This window comes from Lissotriton vulgaris, chromosome 3_1 (assembly GCF_964263255.1).
Source record: "Lissotriton vulgaris chromosome 3_1, aLisVul1.2, whole genome shotgun sequence".
NCBI classification, from domain to species: domain Eukaryota; kingdom Metazoa; phylum Chordata; class Amphibia; order Caudata; family Salamandridae; genus Lissotriton; species Lissotriton vulgaris.
This window is the reverse complement of record NC_141689.1, coordinates 1,572,528,182-1,572,544,714: the sequence shown is the minus strand read 5'-3', so window position 1 is coordinate 1,572,544,714 and position 16,533 is coordinate 1,572,528,182. Positions and strand designations below refer to the sequence as shown.

Sequence of the window (16,533 nt, the reverse complement as noted above, 5' to 3'; positions counted from 1 at the left end):
GGCGTTTTCAAAGAACTACCATTCCCTTGGGGTTCTTTGGTGACGTTATTATGTCCGACTTTAAGTCAAACAAGGCAAATTCAAGGTATAAATATGCCTACACTTGCCCTAGCAAACACACAGTGGTTCAAAGCCGCTCGACTATCTCCGTGCCCGAGGCAGCTCGCTACAGCAAGTGCTGAAGGAAGCCGACCCTCCAGCTGATGCACCAACAGAGAAGCTGTCCTTTCTCTAGCTGAGAATCCAGCTCCAGTATTTCCAAGCTCCCCTCGCGGGGTGTTGGGAAATCGAGTCCGGACACAGAGATACAAGACCTCCTTCATTCTAAAACCAAGGTACGGAGCTGATTAGACCCTAAGGGAAATCTTGGCTAGATTCTTGGCAAAGAAAAACTAAACCTATGCTACACCTCACTTACTTCTTCCCTCATACTAGACTTAGGTTAGGTACATTTGGGGTAGGCGTATTTTAGAAGCACCAGTTGAGTACCTTTAGCCTTTGTTATTTATGTATGTATTTATCTATGGTCTAGAAACCATACAATACTTTTACAGTATTATTTTATAATACTCTACTTACTGTACGCATTATACTTTGCAACCAGTATTATGATTGTTTCAGTTCACTTTACTTGCTTGAGCAAGAAGACTATTCAATAAACCCTTTCATTGTAAATGCCCGTCTCTCTATTTCTCTGCACCTCTGATGAAACGAAGCATGCACAACCGATAAAGTTAAATATCTATCTATTGTTTCCACGACTCTGAAGATACGTTTTATCTTGGGGAAACAAAGTTGTCATGTTTATGAAGTTGTCAGAATCTAATCCCTTCTGGTGTATTCGATAAAGTTTCTAGTGGCCTCTGAGTTAGCTGGCACTTACAATTAAGTCTAATGTATTCAATAGAGACCCAGTCGACCTAAGTCCTACGTCAAATCTATAGGATATATTATTCCAATGTGCAGAGCCTATTGGGAATATATGAACTACACTACATGGTGCCCACCGTTTGGTAAGGCACTAATTTAACGCTAGATACTAGAGTAGGAGTAGTTTCTGTCCTGTAACTCCAGTTCTGTAGTAGGGGTATCTCTGTTATAGTCATAATCTAGTGAATAGTCCCGCCCATGTGCGTGGACCCCGGCAATCAAAAATAATCTCTTAAGTTGTCAAATCATGCAGAAACTGCAAAGACACTTAAGCGAGAATTTAAAGACAAATAATGCAGCCTATAACCACAGGCTACACTGTCCAGTACTTCAACTAGAAATTCCACCAAATAACACCACACATAATACAGCCAGCCCAGTTTCTGCCATAGAGAAACTTGCCTCCACCAGTAAAAGACTCTGGAATGATAGAGAGGAAGGCATGGACAGACAAGCCCCATAGGCTGCCATTATGTGGCTTAAATAGGATACTGTGCCTTTAAGAGAGCTTTCTAGAACTTTCTCCCAGTATCCCAGAATGCATAGCAGGTCCCTCTACTTTCAGTTCTTTTTGAAGGGGAAGCACGCCAGACCTGTCGCTTTCTTTCCATGAAGACATATCTCCACCGGGGAGGAGGGCGGGCGCTTATGACTATAACAGAGATACCCCTACTACAGAACTGGAGTTACAGGACAGAAACTACTCCTTCTGTAGTAGGGGATCTCTGTGTATAGTCATAATCTAGTGAATAGAATGGCAAGCCCATACCCACACCAAAGCGGCGGTGGAGAAAGAAAATAACGCCACTACTGTGCAAACAAATTCCGCAGAGAAGCTTGCCCAACCTGAGCGTCTGCCCTGGCGTCAGTGTCCAGGCAGTAATGCTTAGCAAAGGTATGGACCGACTTCCAAGTGGCTGCCTTGCAGATTTCAGCAATCGGCACATTACGGAGCAAGGCCGTCGTGGCAGCCTTGCCCCTGGTGGAATGAGCCTTAGGCTTACCTCCTTAGGTCTTATTAGCCTTTTGGTAACACAATTGTATGCAGGACACAATCCACCTAGAGATGGACTGCTTAGAGGTAGCAAGACCCGTCCTGACTGATCCATAATTAGTAAAAAACTGGTCAGACCTACGAATATCCTTGGTTTTATCCAGATAAAATTTCAACACCCTCCTAACATCCAGGGAATGGAGAGACCTTTCCGCTGGAGACGAAGGGTTCTGAAAAAACGTAGGCAAAGTTATAGTCTGGTTGACATGAAAATCAGAAATAACCTTGGGAAGAAATTTAGGGTGAGTACGCATAACAACCTTAGCAGCATGAAATACAGTATAAGGTTCAGTACAACACAACGCCTGAATTTCACTCACCCTGCGGGCCGATGTAATGGCCACAAGGAACGTCGCCTTCCAGGACAGGTGCTGCAACGAAGCCTTATGAATAGGTTCAAAAGGTTCCTTCATTAGTCTGGACAGCACCACATTCAATTCCCATGAAGGCGAAGGAAGCCTGACAGGAGGGAATACTTTCTTCAATCCTTCCAGAAAATCTTTGATCACAGGGATCTGAAAAAAGGAAGTCTGTGAAGGGCATTTCCTGTAGGCAGTCAATGAAGCAAGATGAACCTTAATGGAATGAACATTAAGGCCAGACTGCGCCAAATGTAAAAGATAAGGAAGGATGGCATCTTCCTTACAGGTCGTAGGGTCATGGTTTTTAGACTGGCACCAGATACAAAACCTCTTCCACTTGTAAGCATATGAAGTTCGAGTGTAAGGCCTCTTAGACTCCTTCAGTATGTCCATGCAATCCTCAGGCAGATTCAGATGGCCATATTGCACTATCTCAGGAGCCATGCCGCCAAATTCAAAGACGAGAGGTTGGGGTGTAACATCCGTCCCCCGAACTTCGTGAGAAGGTCCGGCCTGCACGGCAACCGAATGTGAGGAAGGAAAGACAGGTGAAGTAGGTCCGTGAACTGCCTGGGCCACTCCGGTGCAATGAGTATCATCCGAGCCCTGGACCAGGTCAGCTTAATGAGCACCGCCGGAATCAGGGGAATGGGAGGAAAGGCGTACAGAAAGCTGTTCGTCCAGTTGATCCATAACGCATTCCCCAGCGTCCCTTGCTGGTAGTACCTGGAGGCGAAGTTTCTGCACTTGCTGTTTTCGGCGGTGGCGAACAAATCTGCGTCTGGAGTTCCCCACCTTGCGAAGACTTCTCCTAGTACTTCGTCGTTTATGACCCATTCGTGGTTTTCCTGAACCAGCCTGCTCAGTGCGTCTGCCTGAACATTCTGCACACCTGGCAGATGGGTAGCCGTTATCGTCAGTCCTCTGGCTAGGAGCCAGTGCCAGATCGCCTGCGCCTCCTGTGACAGAGTGCGTGATCTCCAGCCCCCCTGCTTGTTGAGGTAGTACATCGTGGTGGTATTGTCCGTCTGTACAATCAGAGAGTTGGTCTGAAAGGACGGAAGAAAGGCCTTCAGTGCCAAGTGAACAGCCCTGAGTTCCAGGAAGTTGATGTGATACGTGGCCTCCATCGGTGACCACGTTCCTTGAATCTGCAGGTTCCCGGAATGCGCTCCCCATCCCAGGAGAGAAGCATCCGTCACGACAGTCTGCGAGGGAATGTCCTTGTGGAAGGGAACCCCTCTCAGGAGGTTCTCCGCTGAACACCACCAGTTCAGAGACTGAAGAGCATGCAGAGACAGTCGTATCTTGTCATCCCAAGACCCTGTCCTCTGATCCCACTGGTCTTCTAAGCACTCCTGCAGCGGTCTCATGTGCAGCCGTGCGTGTGGCGTCAGGAAGATACAAGAGGCCATCGATCCCAGTAGAGAAGACACCGTCCTCACTGTTGTAGATGGAGTTGTCATAAGAGCCTGAGCCTTCCGAAGGAGAGATAATCGTCGCTCTTCCGAAGGAGACACGCTTGCTGACAGCGTATCGATGGAGGCTCCCATGTACTATATGCATTGGACCGGAGTCGTGACAGACTTGGCCATGTTGATGTGCAACCCCAGCTTGTTCAAGAGAACGCACGTCTTCTGGAAGTGTGCTCGCGCTTCCGAGAAGGAGGATGCCTTGATCAACCAATCGTCCGGGTACGGGTAGACAAACACCTTGTTCTTCCTCAGGTATGCTGCTACCACCGCCATGCACTTTGAGAATGTTCTCGGCGCAGACTTCAGTCCGAATGGGAGTACTGTGTATTGATAGTGATTGGCGCAGACTTGGAACCGCAGGAACTTCCTGTGTTTGTGTGCAATGGCCACATGGAAGTAAGCATCCTGTAGGTCTATGGCACACAGCCAGTCTCCCTGTTGCAACTGAGGGTAAATCTGGTGCAACTACAGCATGCAAAACTTTTCCCTGCGAATCCATTTGTTTGCCTGTCGCAAGTCCAGAATGGGCCTGAACTCGTTCTTGTCCTTCTTGCGAACCAGGAAGAACCGGGAGTACAGGCCGCTTCCTCTCTGGGACAGAGGCACGTCTTCTATCGCCCTTTTCCTCAACAGGATATCGGCCTCCGCCTGGAGCTTGCGCAGCTGAAACCGTGAGCTGACCAGAGGAATCGCCGGAGGAGGGCTCGTGAACCGAAGACTGTATCCATTGCAAACAATATTCAGCACCCACTTGTCCTGAGTAATTTTTCTCCACTCTGCCAGAAAAAATTGAATGCTTCCCCCTACCAGAGTGGGTAACAGATCCGGGGGAAGTAGGTTCCTAGGGCCTAGACCCAGCCTGGCCCTTGGGCGCTGGAGCCGACTGCTGGACTCCTCTGCCCTTCTGGCGCTTCTGGAATGGCTTACGGAACTGTTGTTGTTGTTGCGACTGTCCCGAAGCCTGACCACGTCCTCTGCCTTGCCCACCGAACCGCCGTTGGAACGGGCGGTACGACTTCTTCGTGTCTTTAGGCTTCTCCAGGCCCACAGCCGTGAGCGTTTTGGCCTCCGCCTTCATGCGGGCCATCTCATCGTCCGCATGCTTCCGGAAGAGGGTCTCGCCGGAGAATGGCAGGTTGGCTACCCTCTGCTGTGCGTCCGGTTTCAGAGACGTAAGACGGAGCCAGGCGTGACGTCGTTGGTTAACCCCATGGCAAAACCCATGAGCTGCCAACAGGGAAGAGTCCGCTGCAGCGCTGATAATCTGGTTAGCCACCAGCATCCCTTCATTCAGCACTTCCTGGAAGTCCTCGTGCTTCTCACGAGGTAACAGCTCCGCAAACTGCTGGAGGAAGTCCCAGAGGGCGCGGTCGTAGCGTCCCAACAGCGCCATGGCACTCGCAGCCTTCATGGAGGTAGCCGATGTTCCACACACTTTCCTCCATGCCGAATCCATCCATCTGGACTCCTTATCCAGGGGAACCGTGGATGACGGGGTGGTGGCATGTTGTTTGCGGGCCGCCGTCACAATTACAGAGCCCGGAGGGGGTTCCGCCCTCAGAAAGGCCGGGTCCAAATCGGGAGCCCGGTACTTCTTCAGCAGCCTCGATGGAGCCGCCTTCGTCACCGCAGGGGTGAGAAAAAGGGCCATAGCCGGTTCCTCCAGGCCCGGCACCAGAGGCAGGAGTGGACGAGACAGTTGTTTTTGATGCAATGTCTCAAAAGTGACTGAAGTTTTAGGAGTAGGCACCGTCAAGGATATGCCCAACTTCGCAGCGCCCCTTAAAAGGACATCATGGAACGCCACCAGGTCATCAATCGGGGACACCCTCGTGTCTGGTGACCCCGACAAGGTAGGAGAATAGTCCCTGGTACCAGAGGACCTTGTGCGGGAGCGAGATTCGTGCCTCCTATGGCGGCGTCTCGACCGCGTGGACGATCTGTGTCGCGATCTCTCCCTTCTCCCAGAGCGAGAGCGAGACCTGCCAGCCCGTGGTCGCTCCACCGGTTTCCGTGGTGGGGTCTTCCTTGGCTCCTCTCGGGGTTTAGGTTTTGGGGTCCCCTTAGGAGGTACAGGCAAAGAAGGCAGCGAAGTGGACCTCGGCGGAGGAACCAATGGCCGAGGGGTGGGCCCATTCGGAGGAACTGGTGGCGGTGGGTCGCCTCGATGGAAGCGGAGGGTTGGGTGGAGGATCCTCTTTAGGTACAGGTGGAGGTGGCGACCTAGGCGGAGATGGCGTGTACACCTCTGAGTACACCGAGCCCGGTGACCCCTTAGGCGAAGGGGGCTGAGATCCAGCCCCTTCAGCAGGTGATCGCTTCCTCTTGCACCCTCCACTAGAAGCAGTCTGACTTCTGGGACCAGAATCCCTCTTGCGCCGTTTTGGAGAGGCAGAACGACTCCTAGACGCCGACCTCTTTCTTCTCGACGCTGAGCGTCGCTTTTCCGGCGTCGAACGTCGCCTCCGCGACTCCGGCGTCGAACGCCGCCTCCGCGACGTCGACCTCCTCTTCCTCGACGTCGAACGTCGTCCCCTCGACGTCGACCTCTTCCTCCGTGACGTCGTACGCCGCCTCCGCGACGTCGAACGTTCCGTCCTCCACGACGAACGTCGACTCCTCCTCCTTCTCGATGGCCTCGACGTCGAGGAGCTCCTTGACGCCGACCGGTGCTTCGACGGCGATCGGCGGCAACGCCTCGACGGCGAGCGCCGATGCTTGTCACTTCGTCTCCGACGTCGATAGGAAGACTCCGACGTCGATGATGACGATGACGTCGACGGTGGCTTCGACGGCGACCTCTCCAGGCCCTTCGACGTCGAGCCGTCACGCCGTCTCGACCCAGAGCCCCGGGGAGAAGGGGAACACACCGCCGTCATCCCTCTCGACGTCCTCGTCGATGCAATCGACGTCGACGGAGACCGGGACCGTTTGCTGGACTTCCTGTCTCTGGGGAGCCCCCCAGAGGCCTCAGCAGAGGCAGAGGGAACCTTCCCAGCCTGCCCAGACCCACCTGCAGCCTGCAGACGTCTCTCCTCAAGGCCTGAAAGCCGAATCTTCATCCTGTCCCTCAGAGTCCGAGCAGTAAACTGCTGGCAGATGACACAGTCCTCAGGGACATGATCTTCAGGGCGACAGACGATGCAGACGTCGTGTGGATCACTCTTGGCCTTCTTCCTCCCACATGCTGGGCACTTATCAAAAAGACCAGGCATTTTAGAGCCCTAAAACGCCTGAACCAACACACAAAAGAGAAGGAGAACACCAAGAAAGTAAACTGAAACACTTTTAAAACACAAAAGTGCCAAAATATCCAATAAACCCTTGAAACAAGGGAGAGCTCAATGCCAGGGTCCTGTTAGCAGGAGCCGGAAAAAAGAACTGAAAGTAGAGGGACCTGCTATGCATTCTGGGATACTGGGAGAAAGCTCTAGAAAGCTCTCTTAAAGGCACAGTATCCTATTTAAGCCACATAATGGCAGCCTATGGGGCTTGTCTGTCCATGCCTTCCTCTCTATCATTCCAGAGTCTTTTACTGGTGGAGGCAAGTTTCTCTATGGCAGAAACTGGGCTGGCTGTATTATGTGTGGTGTTATTTGGTGGAATTTCTAGTTGAAGTACTGGACAGTGTAGGCTGTGGATATAGGCTGCTTTATTTGTCTTTATATTCTCTCTTAAGTGTCTTTGCAGTTTCTGCATGATTTGACAATTTAAGAGATGTTTTTTGATTGCCGGGGTCCACGCACATGGGCGGGACTATTCACTAGATTATGACTATACACAGAGATCCCCTACTACAGAAACTCAGTCGTGCTTTTCACAGAGACCCCTTTTTCCCGTGAAATACTCCAATCTGGGCTCGACAAATCCAAAAATGGTACTAGTCCTGCAGGTCTAGTACCATGGAAAATCCCCTCGACCTGACTGCAACCCACTTGACCTCCGTCTCTGAAAACGGAGCAAAAGTGACAAGATAACAAGATTTAAAGGCATCTTTATTGCTCATTCCCTTTAGGGGCAATAAAAGTGCCTTTAAATCATGTTATCTTGTCACTTTTGCTCTGTTTTCAAAGACAGAGGACAAAAGTTAGTTTGACTTCCTACTCGCCAGAAAGGGCGAATAGGACCTAAAAATAGCTCGTCCTGATTCATTCTCCCTCGCAAATGCGAGCGGGCGAGTGGATTTGTCGAGCCCTGCCAATAGACGTCTGGAGTGGGTTAAAGGATAAAATATCCGCCATAACTGAACAGGAAGAAAATCCTGTGTATTAGTTTTTGGTTTGTTCAACGTTGAAGGATACAGTGTTCCAAAATATTGTGCACCTTATCTTTGTTTCCTTGAAACTTGCTCTGCAAACTTTCGGTCAACAAAATGAGTGGCCCCGAGAACGGTGGAGCTGCAGCTGCAGCCCGACCGGGTTTAGATGTTACCGGTTTCCAAGAAACCGACCCGAATGCTATAATCATCCCAGAAAATGTAAGGAAAACCATCACTATAAAGCTTATAACAAATGGCCTATCATCGAGAGGTGGTAGGGTAATTTTTGTCATAGGGGCACATGAATATCAGCAGACAGAGGTATTCTATTCATGGATTGACTTCCCTGAAGCAAATCCAGTAACACATGTGTTCCACTTCTACAAAATAGAGGAACCTCCAAAGGAATACGTTCCTTTCGAGGACATTGAAATTCTACTAACATACCAAGCGCATGCACTCTGGTTTAAAGGCGCTCTACAACATCAAAATCACATTACCAGGTTCGGTCCACTAGGTAGACCAGGAGCAACATGGCCGGTACTAGCCAGCTATACACCACATCCTGCCATTGAACAAATGTCAGGTCCGGAACTATTAGTTCAACTAAAACAATTAATAAAAATACATAGACAATTGGTTCAATATGTCATCTGGACTCTAACAGTCCAACCTCCTATCAGGATTCCACAGCAAAACCCTCACCAGGGTACACAAATAAAATTACACCATAGACTATACAATCAGTATATTGGTAAATTGCCCGCAAAAAGGGAACAAATTCCATTCTGGATAGCTCAAAAAATTACTCAAATTGAGGCAGTATTTCCTGACTGTACACCTCATGAGAAACACAGAATTTAAAAAATCTGTTTACCAATGGGAATCGCACCACACCTGGAGGACTGTGACACTTGGGGTACAGTCTTTGCTGCAATTTACACAAAAACACATGGTGTTCCATCTATGGCGGTGATACCAGACGTCCTGAAACAGGTTCAAAATGAATAAGGGGCAGAGCCTGCTTTAAATATGGGTATGAAATTACTGAAAGATTTAAAACAGGTCTCAGCTATAATATTAGCTAATATTAAAGGTGAAGCAGCATCCGTGGCAATCCGCCAAAAAATAAGAGAAATTGATATAACTGAGCAACCATATGAACTGGCCAGAATAATTGAAAAATCCTATGAAGAACTAGGTAGAGATAGTTTGGATGGGAAGCTAGTAAAGCCCCAACTAACAGAGAGTCCTGAAAAGGTCTTTATTAAAAACACTCTCACTACTTCTAAAAAGAAGTGGAAAAATACTAAACAAACTTCTAAAGAGAAGCGTTCTCAGTCCCGAGGAAGGTCTCCTCAAAAGGAGCCCTCTGAAAAGAGGTATAACATCAGGAATAGGGATAATTTGAGAAAACCTGATAGATATCAAGATACTGATACACGTTCCTCTTGTACCTTTCAGACTTCCTCACAGAAATCGGAAAGAAGAGGACGGTCAGAACACAAGGAAGAACGCGTGAAGTCCAAAGACGATCAACACGTTCCAAAAAATAAGAAAACCCAATTCACCAAAAAGAAGGTAGCAGGTCTAAAAATCCGACGTGCCGAGGATCTTGAGGACACAACTCAAGAACGGGGAGTGGGCCCAGGCAATGTTGGACAGTGCAGCAGAGGTCACCATAGCTCACAAGATCTTGAAGGATCATCTGGAGACAGTGGACTTGAATGAGTACGTTCAAGTTGAAACAGCTGATACCAGGGTTAGTGTACCCCATAAGTTATATGAAGTAACGCTCCGGATGGAGGGGGACAAAACTAGGAAAATCAGAGCACTCTTTTGGAGAAGCTCTCTAAGGGTTATGACATTCTTCTAGCTGAAAAATACTGACCACCAAAATTTGTCAGGGAGTGCCCACATGGCGAAGACAACATTATGACAGCCTTCTCGAATCATATTCCAATTAATTTAAAATACACCTATGTCCGAAAATGTGAAGTAGCCCAGGCTTATTTCGAACAACCGTGGTCCCATGCAATTATTATGGTAGATACAATAAATATAGACAGAATCAATCTATATTGGTTTCGACATGCCCAGCCGGACAGAGGTCACAGTCTTTACTTAATAAACAATGTAAAAGAAAGAATTCCTTCAACAATTCACCGTAGTGGGGCACAAGCCTGTCCCCAAACACATACAGATAATTACAGTTAAGGAAAACACAAAACAGGGCTATTAGGCAAGAACTGAGGATTTCTGTGAATAAAAATACAACAGAAAATTCAACCAGCACCTTTACATATACATGGTACAGATATACGTTTTGTATAGGGTGCACAAGGAGGTCGACGACGTTTCGATCCCACTAGGTAATCATGGGGATCATCATCAGGACAATTTGGGTAAAGCCTATTAATTATAAGCTTCTATTGCATAAAAGGGGGAGAAAAAGGGAAATAAAACTGGTAAGAGACAGACTTTTACAGCAAAAGGCATGTTACGGCACAGGGTGCTAAGTGTCCAGTGATAGGTGAGTGAAAAAATAGTACACAAATAGGTGAAATATAATAGAGATCTCTCAGAACAGGGGACAATGGACTCGGACCAATACAGAAAGGGGCAATATTGGCACAATTATGAGTTGCCCCAGGAGATTTAAAACACGAGGTACCTGCAGAGAACAGTGCGCAGGGTGGAACAGTGAAGATACCGTGTAGTAGTACTTAAACTTAACAAGGCTTGGTATAAAACGGATCAACAAGGCTTCTCGAGTTACGAGCCAAACCCTTAAAAAAGTGCTCATATTTATGAGATGGACGCTGAGGGGAAGTGAAGAGGAAGTGTCACAGGCGCAGTGAGATGATAGAGACACTCCAAGTGAAGGATACAGTCTAAAATTGGGAGACGCCAAAATCGGAAAGTGAGGAAGGAGTGTCGTGGGCGCAATTGACTGTATCATGCCGGCGCAGTACATCAAAAGTGCAGTGGGCTGGGCCTTACCTAGGGTGAGTGGGGAACGTCGTTTACGACGCAACTTTTAGCACGCAGTGCTATTACAACGCGGTTTTTAAATCGCATTCTATTACAACGCATGACTCTGGGGGGCGCTCAAGGATAGGGAATACTTTTAATTTACTTTCCAACACCTTCCCTAGTGTCAACGGGGACTGGTGTTGGAATAGTAAATTAAAATATTCACTATCCAACACCCCTTTCAGTTATGCGTTGTAAAAGAATGCGTTATAAAAACCGCGTTGTTACAGCATGCGTGCTAAAAGCATGCGTTGTAACAATGTACATCCAGGGTGAGTATACCCTGGCGAACTCGTGGGACCGAGTTAGAGAAGATGGCCAGAAATATTACCCTGTTAAGGGAAGGGGTAGGAGGGAATTTATTGAGGGATCAGTGCTTAGAAAAGCACTTACACGAAGCATGAGGGAAAGGCTCTCTTACCAGAATTTGGAACTTCGTTCAACCAGCGTCTCAAGGATCGTGTGGCCGAGCGGGGCTGGGTTAGAGAAGATGGCCGGGAATATAACCCTGTAAAGGGAAGGGGTAGGAGGAAATTAATTACGGGATCTGTGCTTGGATTAGCACGTACAAGGAGCGTGAGGGAAAGCCTCTCTTACCAGAATCGGGAACTTTGTTCAACCGCGTCTCAAGGATCGCGTGGCCGTGATGAGACACCCTAGGGAGACATGCCGTAAATTAGGGTAATAGTACGCCAAGAGTACAAAGTTGCATGCGATCGGGAGGCAGCAGGCTCTTACCAGGTCAGTCGGGCGGTACTCCTAAGTCTGATTGCCGTGGCAAGTGTCAGGAGGCGGTTCTATGTTAAATGAGGGCTAACCGCTTCTGATAGGTGGAGGGTGGGCATACAAATAATCGAAGGACACTTAAACTGGAATTAAGGTGCCCATCTTACTGGGATAGGAGGACCATGTTCCGAATCCAACGCAATGGAAAGGGTCGAGTCATGGGAATAAGGAAGGACAATACGATGGCCATCTTGCTGGGATAGAAAGACAATGTACCAAGTACACCACAATGGAGAAAGAACTCGGAGTGTCCGGGTCAGGCAGCCATATTGGGAGAGTGAAGTGACATGCAGTGCAATGATGAAGGGTGAGAAGGAAGGGATATAGAAAAAGGGAATTAAACAAAATAGAGAAGTAAAAGAGTAAAATCATTTGAAGGGTAAACAAGCACAAGTATAATACAGTTGTTAACATCAGATACAACTTCCCTTATTTAAATTCAGATTAGTGCAGTCCAGTCTTCTTGGAGGTTCAGTGAGGAGTTGAGACTGTCCATCTTTATGATCCATTTGAGCTCTTCTTTGTTCAGTAATTTAGTTAGGTCACCACCTCTAGGTGGTAAAATAATTTGGCTGATCACAGTCCAGCGGATGTCATTTTCATTATGTCTTTTGGTATTGAAATGTTCAACAAGGGTAGCATTAGCAGTTTTGCATCTGATCCGGCTTCGGTGTTGCGAGATCCGAAGTTTGATTTTCTTTTTCATTTGGCCCACATAGATCAAATTACATGGACAAAAGATGGCATAAACAAGATTACAACTGTTGCAGTTTGTGAATGTTTTAAGCTTATTTTTCACATCTTTGTATATAAACTCCTTACAGTCAATTGAGAAATCGCATACAACACGTGAACCACATTTGGCATGGCCTCTCAGTGGTGGTAATAACCAAAGGCCATGTAGTGTGGTATTAGAAGTGGAAGTGGAGGGGAGAGCAGACCTCACTAGATGGTTTTTCAAGTTTTTGCTTTTTTTGAAAGCAAATAAAGGCATTTCCAGGTCAAGCATGCCTGAGTTTAAAATATGCCAATTTTTCTTTATACTCTGACGGATTTTACTGGAAGCCACCGAAAAGGTTGTCAGGCAGACAAGTTTTTCAGTAGTTTGTTTAGGTTTAGGTTCCAAAAGAGTCTCACGTGGACAGTACGACGCCCTTTTCATTGCATTTTTAACTAGGCGACGCGGATAGCCTCTAAACCTTAGTTTTGCTGCTAGAGTATTGGCCTCATTAAAATAGTCCACTTTTTGGAAGCAATTCCTTCTGAGCCTTAGGAATTGGGAATACGAAGGCTGTCTCTCAGGGCCCTGGAGTGACTGCTACTGTAGCTAAGTAAAGTATTCCTTTCTGTAGGTTCGTGGAATAAGGAGGTGTAAAGCAAACCTTCTTTATGTTGAATGCAAAGGTCAAGGAAGGAGATGCTTGTATTACTGTGTGTGAGAGTAAATGTAAGGCCGTTGCAGTTGTTGTTCAGCCAATGCAAAAAGGCATTCAAGGCCTCAGATGAAGCCCCCCAGATGAGAAAGATATCGTCTATATAACGTTTCCACGTAAGTATACCTTGATGGAAAGGTTTCGTGGCTGGTAGGATGGTATTACATTCAAGCCAATCCATGTACAGTATAGCCAGGGTGGGAGCAAAAATTGCCCCCATGGAAGTTCCCCGGACTTGCTTGTAAAATTGGTCGTCATACATGAAAAAGTTCTGGGTGAGGAAAATCTCAAGAAGTTGTATGATGAATAATGTCGGGACCCTATGTGGTCGTGGTCTGCTTTTAAGTATCTCTTCCATGACCATAAGTGATTCTCTTTGGGGAATGTTAGTGTAAAGAGACTCTACATCCAAAGTACATAGAGTCTCTTTTTCAGGGTCAAAGGGATGATTCTCAATGAGATTTATCATATACATGCTGTCTCTGATAAAACAGGTAGTAATTGGCACAAAGTCCTTTAGGAAAAAGTTAACATAATTTCCAAGTGGCTCAAGAACGGAACCACAACCAGACACAATTGGTCTGCCGGGTGGAGTGTCAAGAGTTTTATGGATCTTTGGGAGAGTATAGATCACCGGAGTCCTGGGATTAGTCACATTAAAAAAATTAAGTTCATGTTTGCTCAGGTAGCCATTTTCATAAGCCTCTGTAGTGATTTGTTTGATGAGTTTCTGAAGCTCTCTGGTGGGGTTGGTGGGAAGCTGGCAAAAATGATCAGTGTTGGCAACCTGACGCCCAAGCTCTAGTTTGTAGTTGTCGATGTTTTGCAGAACTATACCCCCACCCTTGTCTGCTGGCTTAATGATGACGCTGTAATTATTCGGTAATGAGGAAATTGCAATTTTTTCGTCCAAAGAGATATTATATGGAATAAAAAGATGCCTTTTCTCCAAGTCAGTGACTTCTTTAAGTATGACTTTTTCAAACATTGTTATCTCCTTGGGAATCATGTTACATGTAGGGGAGAAAGTGGAAGGGGGTCTAAATGGTGTGACAGTTTCTTTGGGCTGGGTGGGATTCTGGTCGAAGAAAGCCCGAAGACGGATCTTTCTAAAAAAAACAAGTAACTCAGATTGGAGGTTTAGAAAATCGGGGTACGTTGTGGGTACAAAGGATAATCCCTTACTTAAAATTGAGATTTCTTGACTGGACAGAATATGATTGGATGAGTTAAATAAGGGAATACTCATATCTGAAGTAACTGAGCCCATTACCACTGGTGGAATTTCTGTCTGGTTTGTCTCTCCCCTGGGGGGTTGTACCATCTTGGTTGTTGTTTGACGCGGCCCCTTTTGGGGGGTTCCAGCCCACCTCTCTCTAAAAAATGGGTATTCTGGTTACGTGTGGGGGCACTACTTCCCTCCCCGGATTCTGAATTGTCAGAGGAATCGGCAGATGAATCAGTGAATCCTACAATGGTATTTCTACGATTGAAACGACCCCAAGGTTTTGGGTTCTGGGGATTCTGTTTGAAATTCCGATTTACATAGAAATCTTTGTGGAGATAAGGGTAGGTACGTTCTAAAGTGAAGGATTTAATGTCCTTCTTTACTTTGTTGGATTTTTTATTTTGTTCAATGCGATGGAATTCAAGTACAGTTTTCTCAACTTTATCTAGGAGTTTCTTGGCTTCACGGACAGTATTGGTATCATTAATCTGTTTTTCTATGTCTTTAATGATATCATCCAGTTTTTTAGGTTCTTCAGTGGCAGTCTCAATACCCAAAACTAACCAATGTCTTGAGCATGTGGTGCCTATATGACTGAAGCCAGAGATGTATTTGGGGTTTTCCGTGAACACACCCGGGATATTTCTCACTTGTAGCCCCAGGGGTATAGTGTTAGATCTTAAATATTCCCTGAACATCAATGTCATTAATTCTAGGCGAACATATTTATTCCTTTGTCTTTCCAAGTTTTCATAGAGGTTAGAACTACCAGTTATGGAGATATCTACTTGATCTGTGAACAGAGAGGGACCTGTAAAAAAAATTTTCATGTACTCCTCTGAGTATAGGGGTGGCTGTTCTGACATAACAAAGACCAAAGTGCGTGGGGAAGGAACAAGGTGTAAAGGGTGTGAGTAACAATCTGGAGGTTCGAGAGTACAGAGGAGAGTAGCCCACTTGGTCGAAGTGGAAGGCTAGTAAGCCCTTGCAATCAGGCGATTGCGCAAGATATATTTATACACAACAAGGGGGCCCCAGTGAGTCAGCACAGGACCTCGGGGAACATAATTATTTCGAACAACAGTGGTCCCATGCAATTATTATGGTAGAGACAATAAATATAGACAAAATCAATCTATATTGGTTTCGACATGCCCAGCCAGACAGAGGTCACAGTCTTTACTTAATAAACAATGTAAAAGGAAGAATTCCTTCAACAATTGACCGTAGTGGGGCACAAGCCTGTACCCAAACGCATACAGATAATTACAGTTAAGGAAAACACAAAACAGGGCTATTAGGCAAGAACTGAGGATTTCTGTGAATAAAAATACAACAGAAAATTCAACCAACACCTTTACATATACATGGTACAGATATACGTTTTGTATAGGGTGCACAAGGAGGTCGAGGACGTTTCGATCCTACTAGGTAATCATGGGGATCATCATCGGGACAATTAGGGTAAAGCCTAATAATTATAAGCCTCTATTGCCTAAAGGGGGAGAAAAAGGGAAATAAAACTGGTAAGAGACAGACTTTTACAGTAAAAGGCATGCTACGGCGCGGGGTGATAAGTGTCCAGTGATAGGTGAGTGAAAAAGTAGTACACGAATAGGAGTGTCGCGGGCGCAATTGACTGTGTCATGCCGGCGCAGTACATCAAAAGTGCAGTGGGCTGGGCCTTACCTAGGGTGAGTATACCCTGGCGAACTTGTGGGACCGAGTTAGAGAAGATGACTGGAAATATTACCCTGTTAAGGGAAGGGGTAGGAGGGAATTAATTACGGGATCTGTACTTAGAAAAGCACTTACTTGGAGCGTGAGGGAAAGGCTCTCTTACCAGAATTTGAACTTTGTTCAACCAGCGTCTCAAGGATCGTGTGGCCGAGCGGGCCGGGTTAGAGAAGATGGCCGGGAATATAACCCTGTAAAGGGAAGGTGTAGGAGGAAATTAATTACAGGATCTGT

At 46.7% G+C, this 16,533-nt stretch overlaps 1 protein-coding gene across 1 annotated transcript in view; it reads right to left on the bottom strand.

The window, feature by feature from the left end:
• Positions 1-16,533, bottom strand: part of SHOC1 (shortage in chiasmata 1) — a 1,715,507-nt gene that overhangs the window by 1,403,109 nt on the left and 295,865 nt on the right. The window lies entirely within an intron of this gene.